The sequence below is a fragment of the Mastomys coucha genome, unplaced genomic scaffold, assembly GCF_008632895.1.
Source record: "Mastomys coucha isolate ucsf_1 unplaced genomic scaffold, UCSF_Mcou_1 pScaffold16, whole genome shotgun sequence".
Classification (NCBI taxonomy): domain Eukaryota; kingdom Metazoa; phylum Chordata; class Mammalia; order Rodentia; family Muridae; genus Mastomys; species Mastomys coucha.
Window position 1 is genome coordinate 88,292,204 of NW_022196898.1, and position 18,693 is coordinate 88,310,896.

General features: G+C 38.2%; 1 long non-coding RNA gene across 1 annotated transcript; it reads left to right on the forward strand.

The window, feature by feature from the left end:
* Positions 1 to 7,988: 7,988 nt before the first annotated feature.
* LOC116094361 lies at positions 7,989 to 16,870 on the forward strand. The gene is made up of 2 exons (XR_004120064.1): positions 7,989 to 8,124; positions 16,645 to 16,870. It is a non-coding gene; the product is annotated as an uncharacterized LOC116094361 (long non-coding RNA).
* The last annotated feature ends 1,823 nt before the right edge of the window (positions 16,871 to 18,693 follow it).

Below are 18,693 nucleotides of genomic sequence, written 5' to 3' on the forward strand. Positions count from 1 at the left end.
CAATGCAACACAAGCTACAGTCAGCTGGGAAGAGGGAATTTTAACTGAGAAATGGCTTTCATCAGAATGGTCTGTAGGCAAGCCTAGGGCCTTTTTCTTGACTGCCGATTGATGTGGGAAGGCACAGCTCTCTATAGATGATGATATCCCTTGGAATTTGGTACTAGGTGCTGTAAGAAAGCAGGAAGAGCAAGCCATGAGAAGCACACCGCCAGAAAGCAAGAACATCTCCCTAAACTGTACATCCGTTTCTGCCACCAGTTTCCTTCATTGAGTACCTGCCCCAATTCCCTTCATAACAGAGTATGGTGTACAAGTGCAAATTAAATAAACCCTTTACCTCCACTTACATTACATACGGTCATAGTGTTTGGTTACAGCAACAGAAGCAAATTAGAACAATAGTAAAAGATAAACCTGAAAATAATAACAAAGCCTGGGTTAAGGTTACAGTTAACAACTTGAGAGCTACTTCTAACATTTTTGAGAACTGTACCTGAAATGACCAAAAGAGAGATAAATAAGCTTCCAGCAAACAGATCTGTGAGTGATCTAGATAATACTGCGGTCATCTCTTATTCCAAACACATTCCAAAATTCAGACTCCTGCCTTTGTCTTCCCGTATCTACTTTCAGTCACATTTGAGGAAATGTAATTATTAAGTAGGTGTAGACATTTATTAAGTGCATGTGCAGGTGTGACTTGGTTGCCCACTGTACTTGCTTTATTTCTGCCCAACAGCAGAAACTAGTAGACATTTTCCTGTTCAGCCAAACTGTACATACTAATAATGTGTTAAAGGGATGGTGAAAAGCCCATTTCTTTGTTTTCCCCTTTGGTTTTCTAACTTTGCCATCTCTTTCATAGAGGGAATATAAACAAACTTTTGAAGTACAATGTTGTGATGTTGTGACAGGGTAGTTATCCACTTGTATTATTAAAACCTCATGAAAGACATGGGATATGTTTTCTAGTTATTATCTCTGGGAGTTGGAGCCTACGATTCAAAGTTACAAAACAAAAGTGGAAATGAATCTTATTCTGTGCATTTTCTAAATAACTAGACATAACGGAAATATACCTGTCTAATTTCATTTACTATTGTACAGCTGTATACCACAAATTGAGTAATGTATAAGGAATAAACTATGTAGTTGTTCTAGGGGTCAAGAAATCCAAGTATATAGTGCTGGCACTTGATGATAACCCTCTGTTGTATCACCTGGTAAAACAGAGAAAATGTGCTATTGAGTTTCTTTTCCTGTTCTAATCGAAGCACAAATGCCAACCTAAGGACCCCATGCTTCTGACCACCATAATCTACCTCCAATTGTATGAATTTGATGATTAACTTAATAGCATATTAACTTTTGAAGACATGTTAATATCACTGAAGTAAATCATAGCCTAAGCAAGCATATAATATAAGATCTTGGATGCTAATTACATGAGATAAACCCTCAATTAGATTTTTTCACATACATCATTATACTTTAAAAAAAAATTAGGGATAGAGATGGCTCAGTGGGTAAGAGCGCTGACTACTCTTCCAGAAGTCCTGAGTTCAATTCCCAGCAAACACATGGTGGCTCACAACCATCTTTAATGGGATATGTTGCCCTCTTCTAGTGTGCCTGAAGACAGTGTACTCACATACATAAAACACATAAATCTTAAAAATATTTCAATTAAAATAAAAGTATATAATTCCCTCTTTCTTTCTTCAAGCCCCTCATAGGTACTCTATTCCAACCCCTCTCATAGCCCCACACTCTCAAGCTTATACCCTATTATCAATATTATTATCATCATCATCATCACCATTATTACATAAGAATGTATACTTTTGCCCAAATTATGAATACATCTCGCTGAGCATTTGTTGCTGTTCTTGTTTGTTTTCATTTATTTCTTGAGTTTATAGGATTCATAATTGTGAATGGCATGGCTGGCTAAGGCAAAGTTATTTAAAAGAAAGAAAGTTTCACTTGGGCTCATGTTTTCAAAAGGGCACAGTTGGCTTGCTGTCAGCATAGTAGCCAGCGTCGGATAGAATGAATCTGCTCACTTCATAGTAGCCAGAAAATAAAAGCAAGAGAAATGGGCGAAGCCCCAATATCTCCTAAAGGGAATTCTAGTGACCTGCCTTCCTCTATGTAGGCCCCACCATGTAAGACCCAGCAGACTGTGTAGTACATGGGCCTTAAAAAAAATTTGAGGTTCAAGACATCACAATGGGAAATACTCACATAAATAACTCTAAGTTCTCTGAAAGCAGAGGTGACAGTAGCAATTATCCCCGAAGGTGGGCAAGATCAAAAGGAATTCCTAAAACTGCTGTTTTCTGAATGGTGCTGAGAGCAATTTCCTAATTCTCCAACAAGAAACTTGCATGGGTGCCTCCACACATTGCTTTTAAAATACAAGATAGCTGCCTAACAAAGCTACGAATTAGCATATCATACCTACAACAAGCATCACCTGCACCATCTGGGTGTGACTCATTGTAATGAGAAGATGGAAAGAATGTATCTGGGGATCTGTCATGCTTCATATGACCTTACACAAGTCATTGTTCTCATGTCATCTTTATGCTCATTTGTACAATGAAAATATGATGGTGGTCACTTCCATAATCCTCTAATTGCTCCCTTACCACAGGTTCTAGCATGTGCTTTTTATGTTTTAGGTTTAGAATCTACCACATACCTAAAGCTCGTTCTGTGTAACAATTTGAAGACCATGTTAGACTAGACTTTGTCTTATGCTGCCTCTCTTTACATTATGCCTGAGTGGCAAAGATTGACAAATCCTGCTCTCTGGTCTAGAAGGTAGATTCATTTAGTAAACGGGGTCAGAAAGATATTATCTTATAGAACTAGTTTGGGCAGTACGTTATGCTAGCAAGCTCCTTCAGAAAATTACAGGATTCCAAGCTCATGTTTTATCCATGTTAGCATAACATATTTGCAAGTGTAAGATTCAATGATACACATACTGTGATCATATGAGAACTAGGGACTTTGCTCCCTGGTGTCATGCCATCTATTCTCTCAGGAGCAAAAGTCTTTCACTGTAACCTGGGGAATCTTCTGGCTTCTGACAGTATCACTGAGAGTGAGGCAGGCTAACTTTAATTTTGAATATGTTACAGTAACATTTATAAGTAAATAATTTTTTCTAGAATCAACTGTATTCAAATATCACTCAAGTGTATCCTCTGTCATGAAACATGAAAGAGAAAACTCATGGGTAAAACCCAGATTAGTTATGGTCTACAACTTGCAGTCTTATGTTACAACCCTCCCCTATGGTGGTGGCAAGGTTGATCATTCAAGTTACTGAAATGAAGGACAAGGTAGTTTTGATCAGGAATTTCTAGAGTCTTGAGTACTTAAGGCAGGACTCAGCATGCTAGTGGCTGAGCAGATCCTAATTTCATGGTTTACTGAATTCTGTTGAAAAAGGGAGACTGTTGTCTCACTGTGCAAGGAACATAGCTCTGTGTCCAGGGAAGAACACAACAGTGAGATACCTCATTCATTGAGATTAGAGCAGGATTTGAAATATTTCTTTTTTGGAGAAAGTATCTCTGAAAAAGATGAGCAAATATGCTCATTCGTAATGTGATGTCTTAATTTAGGACCACTGGGAAGTGCGTTCTAAGCCTGCTTCCTGATAACTTCAACAGTTGTCCCCCAAATCCTGATTTAATGGTCAAGATACTAAGGCACTCATTTGCTCCAAAATGCAAATATTATGTCATTTTCTTAGTTTAAAGTAAACATTATAGTTGGGGGAAACATATAAACTCTGAGCTCACAGAACTAGTCCTGTAGCTTATAGTTCCTGCTTAATTATTCTGTCTCTCCCATTTCTGCCTCTCTGACAGGCTTTCTGCATTCCAACCATACTACATTGAGTTTTTTAAAGCATGCTGTTTCAAAGTGCTGTCTCCGAGCTGCTCTGCCTTGCTGGAAAGGTCATCTCTCCTTCTTCCATTTCATTTCCCATCATCTTTTAAGCCACTGCTTAAAGATCTTTCATCCTGGAAAAGCAGCATGATGCAAATCCATTTTAAAACAGATTTTAAATCACTGTACAAAATACATAAAATACCCCTTACAAGCACTGTGGCTGTTGATTTTCATTTTATCTCTCTCAAATTGTGTTACATTTCGAGAAAGGGAAGCATGTCTTACAATTCTTAAAATGGAGATACATACAATCCCCAAGTTGGGAATAAGCTTCCATCCAAAAATATAATAATGAGTCTCTGATCAGGTTTTAAAAGTTATTCTCATTAGAATAAATTTGTCAAACATCAAAGTCGTTCTCTATAAAAGATACTCCCTTAGATGTCTTATGTACTTACGGACACACATACATTAATGTAACTAGGCTAATGATAAGTTCCTGCCAACAATGCTGAAAGTCAGACTATAGTGGGACAGTTTCCTCCAAGTTTCTAGAGAAAAATGCCTGCTGGCTTAAAAATTAACAACCGCAACTCAGTTTCAGAGCTGAAAGGGAAATAGCAGTGGTTACAGCAAACACTGAGAGATTGTCCCTTTGTGAGGGAGGGTGTTAGGAAAAGGAATCATAATGTGGAACAGGATATGAATCATGAGGATATAAGGAATTTTTAAAATATGAAACAAATATTTGACCAATAATTATAGAGTTTCCAAGTTGCAAAAGTTTTATTTATATACAACTTTGAATTGAGTTTGAACCTTAGTGGAAATCCTGAGTGTTTGTACTTTTCTATTTGAAATACTTCCTAATAAAAGCTAACCATTGGTAAAAGATAAATGTGTACCCATTATCACACAAACATTTATGGTCTGAATTAAACTGTAGAGTCAATAGACTTCTAGATCCAGGCATAAGACATGAGTCACTGTGGACCTCAGCATGAGCCAAAGATTCCGGGATATACTGGAAACAGTGTTAAATTAGGAACCGTAATTCTGGGAGATACTGCATGCTTTAAGAAAAGCTGAAAAAAAAAAAGATTTTATATGGCATTCATATTCGACATAAATTTATAAATGGGAAACTTATTTTTATCTAGGTTATTTTATATGTTCTTTCTTTTATGTATATAAAAAGGCAGTGTATCACAGATCTCATGTATGTTTATAATTCCCGTGTGGATCAGACAACTGCCCTCAGATACACCAAGATTTCTGGTTGTTTAGGACATGAAATTGAACAGGGATGAAAAGCTCTCTATTGCAAGTGTTTGAAGAAATCTTGGGTATTTCTAGAAGAGAATTATGACAACCAGAGAAGAAACACTGAAGAACTATTAAAATGTGTGAGAGCAAAGGTCTAGGAATGCCAGATTTGTCAAGAAACCAGAATTAACTAAAATGAACCCAGAAGTGGGGTGATATGAAACTTCCAAGACAGAAAAATATTCAGTTATTAGAGAGAGGAACTAACAGGTTCCTGGTTCCCCTTACATTCATTATGACAAGTTCAGTTTACATTCTATGTATTGGTGAGGGATATATAAAATGTCTACACTATTTGTTACTTGGAGCATAATTCTTAAGACTTATCCTGATACCTAAAGCACACAAAGACTCATCAAAGAAAGAGAACTTCAGAACAAATTCACTTATAGACATTGACAAAAAATAGTCAATAAAATTTTTGTTAACCAAATCCAAGGACACATCATAATCATCATTCACCACTATTAAGTAGGGTTCATCCATGGGATGCAGGGATGGCTCCAAAAACAAAAGTCCATCAATATACCTACTATATAAACAAACTGAAAGAAAAATCACATGATTATCTCATTAGATGCTAAAAACACCTTTGATAAAATCCAACTTGACTTCATGATAAAAGCCTTGGAGAGATCAGGGATTCAAAGCACAGAGCATACATAATAAAAGCAATATAAAGCAAGCCAACTGCCAACAAATAATTAAATGGAGAGAAACTTGAAGCAATCCCACTAAAATCAGGGTTAAGACAAGGCTGCCCACTCTCTCCCTATCTATTTATTACAGTACTTGAAGTTCTTGCCAGAGCAATAAGAAAATAAAGAGGAGATAGAGGGGATATATATTATATCTTTACACCCAAAAATAGTCCTGCCTAAAAGAAATGCAGAAGCAAAGATGGAACAGAGACAAGGAATGTCTAACCAAAACTGGCTTATCTTGAAACCTATTCCATGGGCAAGCATGAGTCCCCGACATTTTATATAGACAGACAGACAGATAGATAGATGAATAGATAGATAGACAGACAGAGACAGAGAGAGGAGAGAGGGAGAGAGAACTCAAGAAGTTAGACTTCAACAAACCAAATAAACCAATTTTTAAAAAAGTAGTACAGTGCTAAACAGAGAATTCGTAAATGCACAAAAATCACTTAAAGAAATGTTCAACATTCTCAGTCATCAGGGAAATGTAAATCAGGATGACGCTGAGATTCCTCCTTATACCAATCAGAATGGCTAAGATCAAAAATACAAGCCACATCACATCCTGCTGAGTATGTAGAGCAAAGGAAACACTCCTCCATTGCTGGTGGGATTGCAAATGTATACAAACACTCTGGAAATCAGTCTGGCAATTTCTCAAAAAGAAAAAAAAAAAAGGAAATAGTTCTACCTGAAGACCCAGCAATATTACTCCTGGGCATATAACCAAAAGATGCCCCACTATACCATACAGACACTGGCTTAACTATCTTCATAGCAGCTTTATTTATAGTAGCCCACAACTGGAGAGAGCCCAGATGTCTCTCAACCAAAGAATAGAAACAGAAAACATGGTTCATTTATAGAACAAAATACTCTTCAACTATTAAAATCAAGGACATCAAATATTTTGTAAAAATACATGAATTAGAAAATACTATCCTGAATGAGGTACTCACTGATAGGTGGATATTGGCCAAAAAGTACAGAATACCCATGACACACCCCACAGACCCATTGAAGTTTAACAAGAAGGAAGGCCCATGCAAAGATGCTTGAATCCCACTTAGAGAAGGAACAAAATAGTCATAGGAAGCAGAGGGATCTAGGGAATTGGGTTGGAGAAGGGAGTTGGAGGGGGAGAGACAGGAGACCAGGCCAGAGGACCAGGAGAATGAATGGAAATCTGCAGCTGCCAGGAACCAAGGGATGTGGGGAATTTCTAGGAAGTCCCAAATATGTGGAATGGAGGAGGCTCCCCAGTGTCAATGAGGTGACATTAGCAGGAATGGCTAACAGTGGAAGCATAGATCCTGAAAATGCCAAACTCCAGCAGCCAGGTAGGACCCCTAGTGGAGGGATAAGGACACCAACCCACCCACAACACTTTCCACCAAACATTTGTCCCGTCTAAAAGAAATGCAATGGAACAAAAGGACCAAGATGGAACAGAGACAAGGAATGGCCAACCAAAACTGTCCCAGCTTGAAACCTATTCCATGGGTAAGTACCAATCCTTGACATTATTAAGGATTTTCTGTTATGCTGCACACAGGAACCTATCCTAATTGTCCTCTAAGAGGCTCTACCAACAGCAGGCTGAAACAGATGTAGATACCCACAGCCAAACTTTGGACATTGGACTCATATGGAAGAGTTGGGGGAAGGATTGAAGGCCCTAAAGGGGATGGGAACCCCATAGGACTACAAACAGTGTGAACTAATGTAGCCCGCGCAGTCCTCTCCCCGGGAAGAAGACACGGGGACACTCTAGGTTCCTTCTGCAGCAACTGTTTATTTGTCTCCATCCATAGTGAAAAAGGGGTCGAGCCCAAAATCCGCACTGCTTATATACACCACAGTGTGTGTATCTGCCCACAGCGTGGTGTGTCTGCTCATGATTGGCTGTTCGCTCATTACCCTACGTAATGCCCCGGGATGGGCCGTGACATGGCGTCTTTTTCACTCTACGCACATGCGCCAACATTTCTCTACGCACATGCGCAAACAGTTGTCCACTAGGAGTTAACAGCGGAAGTAGGCGCCATCTTGCCATGGCGAATGCCTCTCAAGATTCACGGCTCCCCACAAACTAACCTGGATCCCTAGGAGCTCTCAGAGTCTGAGCCACCAACCAATGAATATACATGGGCTGAACCAAGGCCACAGGCAGGTATGTAGCACATAGGCAGTTCAGTTTCTAACTGGGTCCTCCAACAACTGGAGCAGAGTCTCTACCCAAAGCTGTAGCCTGACTTTGGTAAACCATTCCCTAACAGAAAAGAGATGTGCCTAATATGGCAGATACTTGATGGGCCAGGGTGGAAGGATACTGTGGGGCATCACCCTCTCAGAGGAGAAGGGTAGTGGGTAGGAGTAGAGACTCGGTTATGGAAGAACTGAAATGAGGGGGATCATTTGATCAGATATATATATATATATATATATATATATATATATATATATATATATATATTGGTTTTCGAGACAGGGTTTCTCTGTATAGCCCTGCCTCCCCTGGAACTCACTCTGTAGACCAGGCTGGCCTCGAACTCAGTAATCTGCCTGTCTCTGCCCCCCAAGTGCTGGGATTAAAGGCATATGCCACCACCGCCCGGCTAGCAGTAAATTTTTTTAAAAAAAAAAGACTTTGTATTTTGTATTTATGCATTAAGTTCATTTACTCTTTTTTATTTTTGCTTGGGAAATCTCAAAGTAGTAGAATATATAGTAGAAGAGAAAATATACAGTATCCACATAAACTGATGAAACTATGCTGATGGTACATTCTCACTAACAAGACTGAAGGAATAGGAGAAAATGGTTAGCCAAGTAAAGTAACTCTTAGGGCATACCTAAAATACCCATAAATGGCAACGATGCTATTCATCTACTATGGTTAAGAAAATCATATAGCAACAAAATGACAAAACCAGCAGCAGATATTTGTACATAATCCTACTGTAAGAATCTTGGTTCTCCTTCTAGGCAATCATTCCTCCTCCTCCACCTTGAGCCACGTAACATTGACATGATTCTCTCCTTTGTTCTCTAGCTGTTATTTTCTCCTTTAGGATTTTATCTAGTTTCAATACCCCATATAATCACATGTCCATCTTAAAGTCAGACCTCTCTCCTGATCTCCACACACAAATATCCAAAGGTTATTTGATTTAACTCATGTATATGTGTGTGGATGTGTACATGTATGTGCATGTACATGTATATTCACACACACACACACACACACACACACACACACATCACCCTAGGTTATACTAAACTCAAAATTTCAAGTGGCACCTACACCTCTTCTTTTTCTTTTTCTTTTTTTTTTCTGAGACAGAGTTTCTCTGTAAAGCCCTGCCTCCCCTGGAACTCACTCTGTAGACCAGGCTGGCCTCGAACTCAGAAATCCGCCTGTCTCTGCCTCCCAAGTGCTGGGATTAAAGGCATGCGCCACCACTACCCGCTGGCACCTACCCCTCTTCGAAGAAAAGGATACATGAGGTGACCTGCTCATTCTGTCTTCATTACTACCTACCAACTTTCTCCTCTCATAAGCTTCTGTCACAGTGAGAGGCTTTTCTTAACTGTCTTAATTTCTCGTTTAACACTCCCATGTCAAATTGCTAAGCCCTTATTTTAAATTGTCCTTCTGGTTTTTGCTTCTTTCATTATCAAAATATGAAAGGTTCACAGGAAGTTAACATTTTTTGTCTGATTTGATGCTATGATTTCATGTGCCTAGCATACAGAAAATAGTAAAACTTATTTATTAAATAAATATAGTTAAAAGGGAATAAAAGTATGTTATTGTTCACTTTCCTTCCATTTGATGGTAGTAAGCATATTGTTTGTATTTTTCAGTGTGGGTACATCTAGATGTCTAGAATAGTCATAATAAAATAAATAAATAAGTAAATAAATAAATATACCTCAATATTTAAAAAAAAAAAAAAAGAGTATATCTCCTGAGAGGCTCTGACAGTATCTGACTAATACAGAAGTAGAGGCTCACAGCCATCCATTGAACTGAGTACACGGTCCCCAATTAAGGAGTTAGAGAAAGGACCTATGGAGCTGAGGGGTTTGCAGCCCCTTAGGACGAACAACAATATGAACAAACTAGTACCCTCAAAGCTCCTAGGGACTCAACCACCAACCAAGGACTGCACATGGTGGGTCTGATTGTTCTGGCAGCACGTGTATAGTAGAGGATTGCAAATTCGACTATCAATAGGAGGAGAGGACCTTGGCCCTGTGAAGGTTCTGTGCCCCATTGTAGGGGAATGCCAGGGCCAATAAGTGGGAGAGGGTGGGGTGGCAGGCATGGGGAGGGGAAAGGCAACAGGGGTTTGTTCTTGTTGTTCTGTTTGTTTGTTTGTTTTTTGGAGGGAAAATTGGGAAAGGAGAAATTACATGTAAATAAAGAAAATATCTAAAACAAAAATTCGATTTAGCAAAGTAAAAAAAAAAAATGTAAGAGGAAAACTAACCAAATAAAAGTAATTTAAAATTTCTCCTTAAATAAAAAAGAATAAGCAAAAACAAAAAGCATATAATAAAATAGGGAATTGATACTATATGAAGGACAATCTCAGCATACTTAGCTGGTAGTTCCAACCCTATAACATGAAGCAAATGGCCTTTATATAGTGTAAAAACTGAGAGAAGAATAAAAGTAGAAATATTACTACACATAAAAAATGTCATTATGTTAAATAGATTTATAAAAAGTAAAGAGGTTCTTCAAGGGTGTAGCATGCCTATAATCCTATCATTTAAGAAGTTCAAGCACGAGACTAGAGAGGTATAAAACAGCATGAAATCTACCGAGAGTCCTTGTCACAAAGGTGGAAAAGTATCTCTGGTGGTATTATTTAATGATAAAGGACTATGGACATCTTTCATCACTAAACCAAATATTATGGCAAAATAATATGGTAGGGACAGTTCTAGAAATCTATTGCCAAAACAAGTACAAACTCTATGCATATCTAACTTAGAGAAATGCTTCTGTTATACTGGAGGCAGTTCTATTTCTTGTCCATGTAAATAATGTACATGTTGAAAATATTGACAACATCAGAGGAAACACTTATGAATCTAGTTCATGCAGGAAGATGTAAACCCACAGCCTTCCCTGATTGCTCAGCGCAAATATGTACAAGAGACTATCAAGGGCATAAGGATCTAAAGTTCCTGATACAAATTAATTATACGCTTAAAACTATGGGCTTCCCTAAAACATCATACCTAGCAATCTGCCTCAAGCTCACAAAACACATTTATATTATTAGTGTGCAATTACTACAGATCAGGTGTCAGCACATTTCCAAGTTTTGGAATCATATGGTTTACATTATCTGGCTAAAGTGTAATAAAAAGAGTCATTAATAATAAAAACAAAACCACAGGAAAAAAAAATGTGGCATACCTATTAGCTTGTTTGTTAATGTAGTCACCATAGCAGAAAATGACAAAATCTTTAGAATAGGCTGATAATGAGTATTATATATCAAAATGTGACATTACAGCTAAACATCCATTAAAGGACTAAAGACTGATAAAGAAGGAAACAATATAATGTTAAGCATTCTACTTAAGGTATGGAGAAAAATAAAATGAAATTTGAATACTAAAGTCATAGAAATCATATTTAACTTCCAAATTATTGGAAAGAAGAAAAATAAATTCTTAAGAGTAATGTAAAAATTGAACACTTTGTCTATTTTAGACCCTTATCCTTCTATTGGCAATTAAAAACTATTGTGTTAGGAGTTTTCATTTTCTTCAGTATTATATCTACTATTAATGGAATCTTCATTCAAGTAAATAACCCTCCATGCATGCTTGGGTAATAAACTCTAAACTCTGTGAACCATACACAAGAAGACATGAAAAATAGGAGGGGATTTAATAAGCATGACAGTGGGCGATGAAAGGCAACTAGAGGGAAATTCGGAGAACTAAAATTCATTATAATAATGCATGAAAATGGCAAGTAATAAAAACTAAGTCAATAAAAAATGACACTTAAATAAATTTTAAAACAAAATAAATAAAAGGAATGAGATATTTTTATTGAAACTTAGATAAAAATACAACAACCCCCTCCAAAAAATTTCTGTGAGATACTATGAAAGAAACTGTGATATACCTAGGTAAAATGGTAGGGTAATGGCTACCCATTTTTGAGTGGGTAGAGAGTTAGACTATGAAAAAATAGGTTATTTTCCAAAGATATGGAAGAAGCATTTTATAAGTCCACAGAGGTAGCCAGTGAGTAATCTAACTTGGCAAATGAACTTGCCTGAACACCAGATGACCTGAGTCTGATCCCTGGACCTACAGTGAAAAGAAGGGATCAATTCTCCAAAGCTGTCCTTTGACCTCCATAGAAATGCCATAAGCAGATAGATACCCACCAAACTAGTACTGAGTAATTTTTTTCCTTTGCAAACCTATGAAGAGAGAGATCAACTGTCCTGAGAGTAAGAGTGCTGAAACAGAGGCATTCAGGACAAGCTCACAGACCTCCCAGTGATTTCAGAAAGAGAATAACCCCACTCTTAGCATGCTGCAGCACTCATAGGGCAGCGATGGATGCCATGGTAAAAGAGAAGCTACTACTAAAATCTAAACCTTAGGGCTTCTATTCAGAGAAATAGAACAGGTCAGGGAGCCTCAGCTTCACCTGCCATAGCCATGAAAGGAAGGTAGTCTCTCAAGGAGCCTCAATTTTGTCTGTGACATCACTAGATACAGAAAAGCATTTGGGAAAGCATGACGGTTGAGAATTGCCAAGATGTAGATGGCAGTAGGCCTAGCTCAGATAGGGAAGGACATAAGAAGAGGTAGGACTTCTTTCAGTAGCCAGGATTATATATCATCAATTTAGTGTAATCCTTTAGTTTGATAGCTTTTAACCTCTGGTTATCAGGTATATTAACATCAGGAACTTTGTATCTTTGATCCAAATTTTTAATGGTTCAGGGTTGTACTTGATATCCATACGTAGTACTCAGGAGGTCTTGAAAGCATCAAGACAAGTTCTCTACCTGCACTATTTCAGTGCAACTGATTCCCCTACTTACAATACACTTGGGAGACAAGCTCAACTAAAACATTAGCCATGTAGAGGGTACCATCAGAGAGTCTCTGGAAGGTGACCCTGCCCAGCTTTTAGAATGCAGAGCTAAGTACAGCCATCAAAGTCCACTGGGAAGAAAAGGAAGGAAATGACTGAGATGAAGAGCACTAAATCGGGTCATATCAGAAGCTTCTTCAATATAATCTAATCAAGAAGGACAACTACATTCAAGGAAAACAAGGGTCCACAAGTTCAGTGCGCTCCCCAGCGTGAATAATTGCCCATCTACAATTTCTGAGGACTCAGAAAGATGCTACCCCATACCTCATCTTCATTTTTATTTCTTATTTTTAATTTTTAATTTCCTTTTGGATTACACTATAGCATTTTTTTTACTGTACTAAGTTTTAAAATTTTTATATAATTCTATTTGTGATTCTTCATACAATGATCTAATTTCCTTTATTCAACAACTCTTCCTGTGCTCTCTCTTCAAATACTTTGTTTCCATATTTAATTCCTTATCATCCCTCTCCTGAGTTGGTCGTATTGGCATTCTTATTTTTAATACTCAGGTTTTAATTTTTAATCCTTTAGTTGCAGCTATCTAACTTTGTTCTCAAATCATTTCTTGGAGCTGGGGACAATATTGCTTTTCTTACAACACTGTTTTGTTTTGTTTTTTCTTGTTGATTAGTATTAGTGATTGATCCTTCCCAAGTAGGATTCCCAGGGACAAGATCTACCCACTGAAATGCAAGAAATATCCTTACTAGTAGATTAGAAAACATAATGAGTAAGTGAGTAAGGAAGACAGGAAAAGAGAGAGAATCAGAGAGAGAGAAGGAGAGACAGAGAGAGAGAAACAAAACATGACTCTGTCAAAGATTATAATTCTGTACCTACCAAATGTAAGTAAGATAGGAAAATCCTGAGATGATTTCAAAAAATATAATAAAAATAACAATATGACATAAAATGGGAAAGAAAATGGCAAATAAATTTATTACAAGGCCTTGAAAGGAAAGGTAGCTGGATAGAGGAAAAAGTCAACAACTTATATGATAAAATCAGAAAGGGGGTTGAAATCAGAAAACAATAAGGCACAGAAATTGATACTTTGAAAAATAGGAAGTTAACACTGAAAAAGAAACAATTAATTAAACAAAAATATATTGGAAAAGAGTGACCAGCCCAAAAGACCAGATAGAAGAAAGAAGACATGGCTGAAAAGCCAAGTTTGAAAATTCCAACCTCAACAAAGGAACAGACGAACATGACAACAATGTACAAGACTTCTGCAACATCATCAAAAAACTCAAGCCTAAAAATCTACAGGATAGAGCAGCCAGCTTAGGTAAACCTTAAGCTTATCCAATGAAACCATAGCAGAAAATTGCCCACATCTATATACCTAGACGTTTGCAAGTTAAGAGGAGGAATGGGGAACAAAATAATAATAATAATAACTAATTCCAGAAAGAGTCTGGCACCTGAAGTATAGGCTCTCTTCTACCTCTGAGACCCAGATGAGCTGGGCATACAACTAAATATCTACCCATAGCTTTTGTTGGGACTTCATGGGGTCTATCCTTACCTATCAGTGCTGCACATCTCCAAGGCTGGAGAGAGAGAGAAAGAGAGAGAGAGAGAGAGAGAGAGAGAGAGAGAGAGAGAGAGAGAGAGAGAGAGAGAGAATTCAAATTAAAATTAAGTTCAAGTGAGAAGTTAGTATAAATGCCACTACAGTACAAAGACCCATTAGACTATAATTTGAAAATTTACATTCCAAACAAGCCCTGGGAAAATTCAGAAAAAACAAATAAAAATGAATTTTGAAGGAAGTCATGCATCCTTCTATGATTAAATCATGAATAAACACCTTAAGCCAGTCAATAAACATCAAAAAAAAATTAAAAGCAGGAAGAAAACTTTTCCCAATAAAGTTAAGTTCAGGACCAGATGGACTCACTGTCAATTACCAGCAAATTAAAAATAATAATAATAAAATAAAAAATAAAAAGAGGATTCTAACATTCATTTTCTTTAAACTATTCTGTGAAATAGAAATAAAAGAACATTTCAGAATAACTTACCTCTCCATTTCTCCCTAAAGCCAAGTTCATGTTATAGATCTAAGTAATACAGTAAATTTAAGTACATTCTAAGTTACATTTCTATCTGTACCACTTTCAAATTCATATAACATTTAGACATTTCAGGTTTGTATGCCAAATTAAGATACTTGGAAGAAGCATATGTATTATGGTTGTTTGAAAGAGAGTGTCCCCAAGTGAGGATGCCTCAGTACCACTTGGGAGGGAGGGACCTCCGGGGAGGGAAAGGTGATGAGGGGGTAGAGGCTGAGAGGGGACATGATCTGGTATTGGGTGGGGGAAAAGGACTGAAATCCCCAAGGGCCAGCAGAAAGAATGGAAACATGCAACCTCAGGAGGTAAGAGGATGGGAGGAGTGTCCTCCCGAATGCACCAGAGACCTGGAAGGTGAGAGACTCTCAGGACTCAAAAAGAGAGACCTTAGGTGAAATGTCCTACATCGAGAAGAGGGAACTTGTAGAGCCCACCTCCAGCAGAAAGCCAGGGCATCTAGTGAGGTGGGAGGTTGCCCTACCACAGTCAAAACTCTGCCCCATAATTGTTCCTGACTGAAAGAACTGCAGGGATGGAAATGGAGAGGAACCTGAGTGAAAGAGGGTCCAGGGACAGCCCAAAGTGGGATTCAGCTCAAGGGAAGACCCCAAGGCCTGATACTATTAAGGAGGCTATAGAGAACTCACAAAAAGAGACCTTTCATGACTACCCTCTGTAAGACCCAACAAGTAGCTGAAAGAGTCAGATGCAGATATTTGCACCCAACCAATGAACAGAAGCTGCTGTCGCCTGTTGTTGAGTTAGGGAAAAGCTTGAAGAAACTGAGGAGGGGGGACACCCTGTAGGAGGACCAGCAGTCTCAATTAATCTGGACCCCAGAGATCTCTTTGATACTGGAACACCAACCAGGCAGCAAACATCAACTGATAAGAGGGCCTCCACACATATACAACAGAGGACATCTGGGTCTGGGCTTAGTCAGAGAAAATGCACCTAACCCTCAAGAAACTGGAGGCCCCAGGGAGTTTAGAGGTCTTAAGGAGTGGGGGTGGGGTTGGGGACATCCTTGTGGAGACAAGGGGGCTGAGAGGAGGAGGTATCAGATGTCTTAACAGAGCATGGATCAGAAGTGGAGTAAAGCCTGGAGTTAAAAATAAATAAATAAATAAATAAATAAATAAATAAATAAATAAGTAAATAAATGAGGAAAAAGAAAGGGAGTGGCACATATATACATATATTTGAATGTGAAGGTACTCTGTTGGTAGAACTGTTTGTGAAAGATTAGAAGATATGACCTTGTTGGAGATATGTTACTTTAATTTGAGGTAAAAATCCTATGCTAGTTCCAGTTCTCATTCTCTCTCTTTCCCTCCCTCCTCCCTCCTTCCCTCCCTCCCTCCCTCCCTCTCTCCCTCCCTCTCTCCCTCCCTCCCTCTCTCTCTCTCCCTCTCTCTCTCTCTCTCTCTGCCTCATGTGCTTGTAGATCAGGATGTAAGCTGTTAGCTACTGCTTCAGCACCAAGTCTGCCTGCCTCCTGCCATACCACATGCTATGATGGTCGTGGACTCAGCCATGCTATGATGGTCGTGGACTCAGCCTTGCTATGATGGTCGTGGACTCAGCCTTTGAGCTGGATGCTGCAATTTATTTTCTCAGAAGAAAATTGCCTTGGTCATGGTGTCTAATCACAAGAATAAAAATGTAACAAAGACATAAATGTTGACAAGAGTCAGCCTTTACCTCACCTAAAGCACAATACAGTAGAACCAAGGAATAGTTTCTATTCTCCCTGTGTGGTACATACATGTAAAGATTCATGTTGACGTTCTGACTTCTGATTAGAAGTTAAAGAAAGTTTTTCAAGTGGCACCTGGTCATATCTTTAATATCTATCCTATTTTAATTGACAAACATTAATTAACATGTATATTATGTTTATAATTAAGAGAGGACAGAATCATGAAATAAAAATGGAAAATTTCAGAAATACTTAAATAGAATTAAAAATCATTACATATAAATTTATATTCATAGCCAGAATACTATTGCTAATAATGTACATTGTCATATTGTGGACAGTTCACAGCTAATTAACACATCATATTCTTTAACCTCAGAATACACTTTCAATGCAAAATTGTTGTGTTGCTGAAGTACTCTTTGAAATAATAGAATCTAATGTAAACATGAATCACTATACCTCAAAGCTGCTACCCTCAACTCTGTTACTTTCTTTTGGGAAAGAAGTTTATTCAGTAAACATGCTTTGTAATGTTGTCTCAGTCTATTCAGAAGATTATCCTGTTTTCTTATCCTTGCACACTGGTGAGCAAGTCATGAAATTTACTATCCTCAGCAGTGAGTCTTACAGTAAGGACAGGTGAGTCTGACTCCAGAGGAGTAATAAATGAGTTTTTGAAATGCCAAGAAGAGCAAGTAGGACAGGTAGCTTAAGTTGAAGAATCTAGTAGCTAAGTAGTGGAGGAAGCCTCCCCTGAGGATATTTTATTTGAAGTTCTTGGAATGAAGGTTTCCCAGGCAGAAGGAACAGCTAGTACAAATGTCCTAAGAAAGATCAGATGTAATCCTTTCTGAAAGACCAGAATAACAGCACGAAGCTAGAGTGTAAACATGGGTCTGAGAACAGTGGAGAGAGAAGATAGTTACAGTGGATTAATATGATGAAATAAATTCTAATCACTCACTGTGTACCTCAGAAATTCGTCATAGAATAACAGTATTTAGAAATTAAGCATGGGAGAGGAATCCCGAAATTAGAGACAAAATTACTAGTTAGTCTCAGGTAAACAGAGGAAGTAATCAAAGAAACCAAGATGATGTTGATGGAAAAAAGAGGGAATGGTTAGCTGGACCAAATGGTTCAGAGGCAAGAATCAAAATTAGGTCCCATGGTAACTTTAAAATTCAGGTTCCAATTGGAAATGTGAAAAGCAAGAATGATGGGGAAGAGAGATTGGAAAGAACTTGGGTTAACAGAATAAATTCCTAACGAAATATTTAAACATAGACATAAGAAAACTTCTTAGTAATACCTGGAAGAAATGAGAAATATTTAGAGAAGTCACAGGGATGACAGATGTTTAAGGGTAGTAAGCCTAAAAGTTGGAAATGAGGGCAGGTAGGAAAAATGAGACATTATTAAACATTAGCTGTTTGAGTGCTTTTCATGGTTTTCTGTGAAATGTAAGCAATCAAGTAATGGGCAGTGACTGGGCTACAGCAAGCAAGCAATGGCCAGTGGCTGGGCTACAGCAAGCAAGCAATGGCCAGTGGCTGGGCTACACACTCTTCATACCTTTGTTTCACAGGACATCCTCATCATGCTTCCTCAGCTACTCTGATGGCTGGCCTTTTCCACCCAGGCTCCTCATGAAATTTACTTCTGAGATACAAAGACCAGCTCCAGAGACAAGGTGAACATAAAAACTCTTGTAACACTATTGGTCAGAGGGTTCCTGAGCACGCTGCTCTGTCCTCCCTCCCTCCCTCTTTCCCTCCCTCCCTCCCTCCC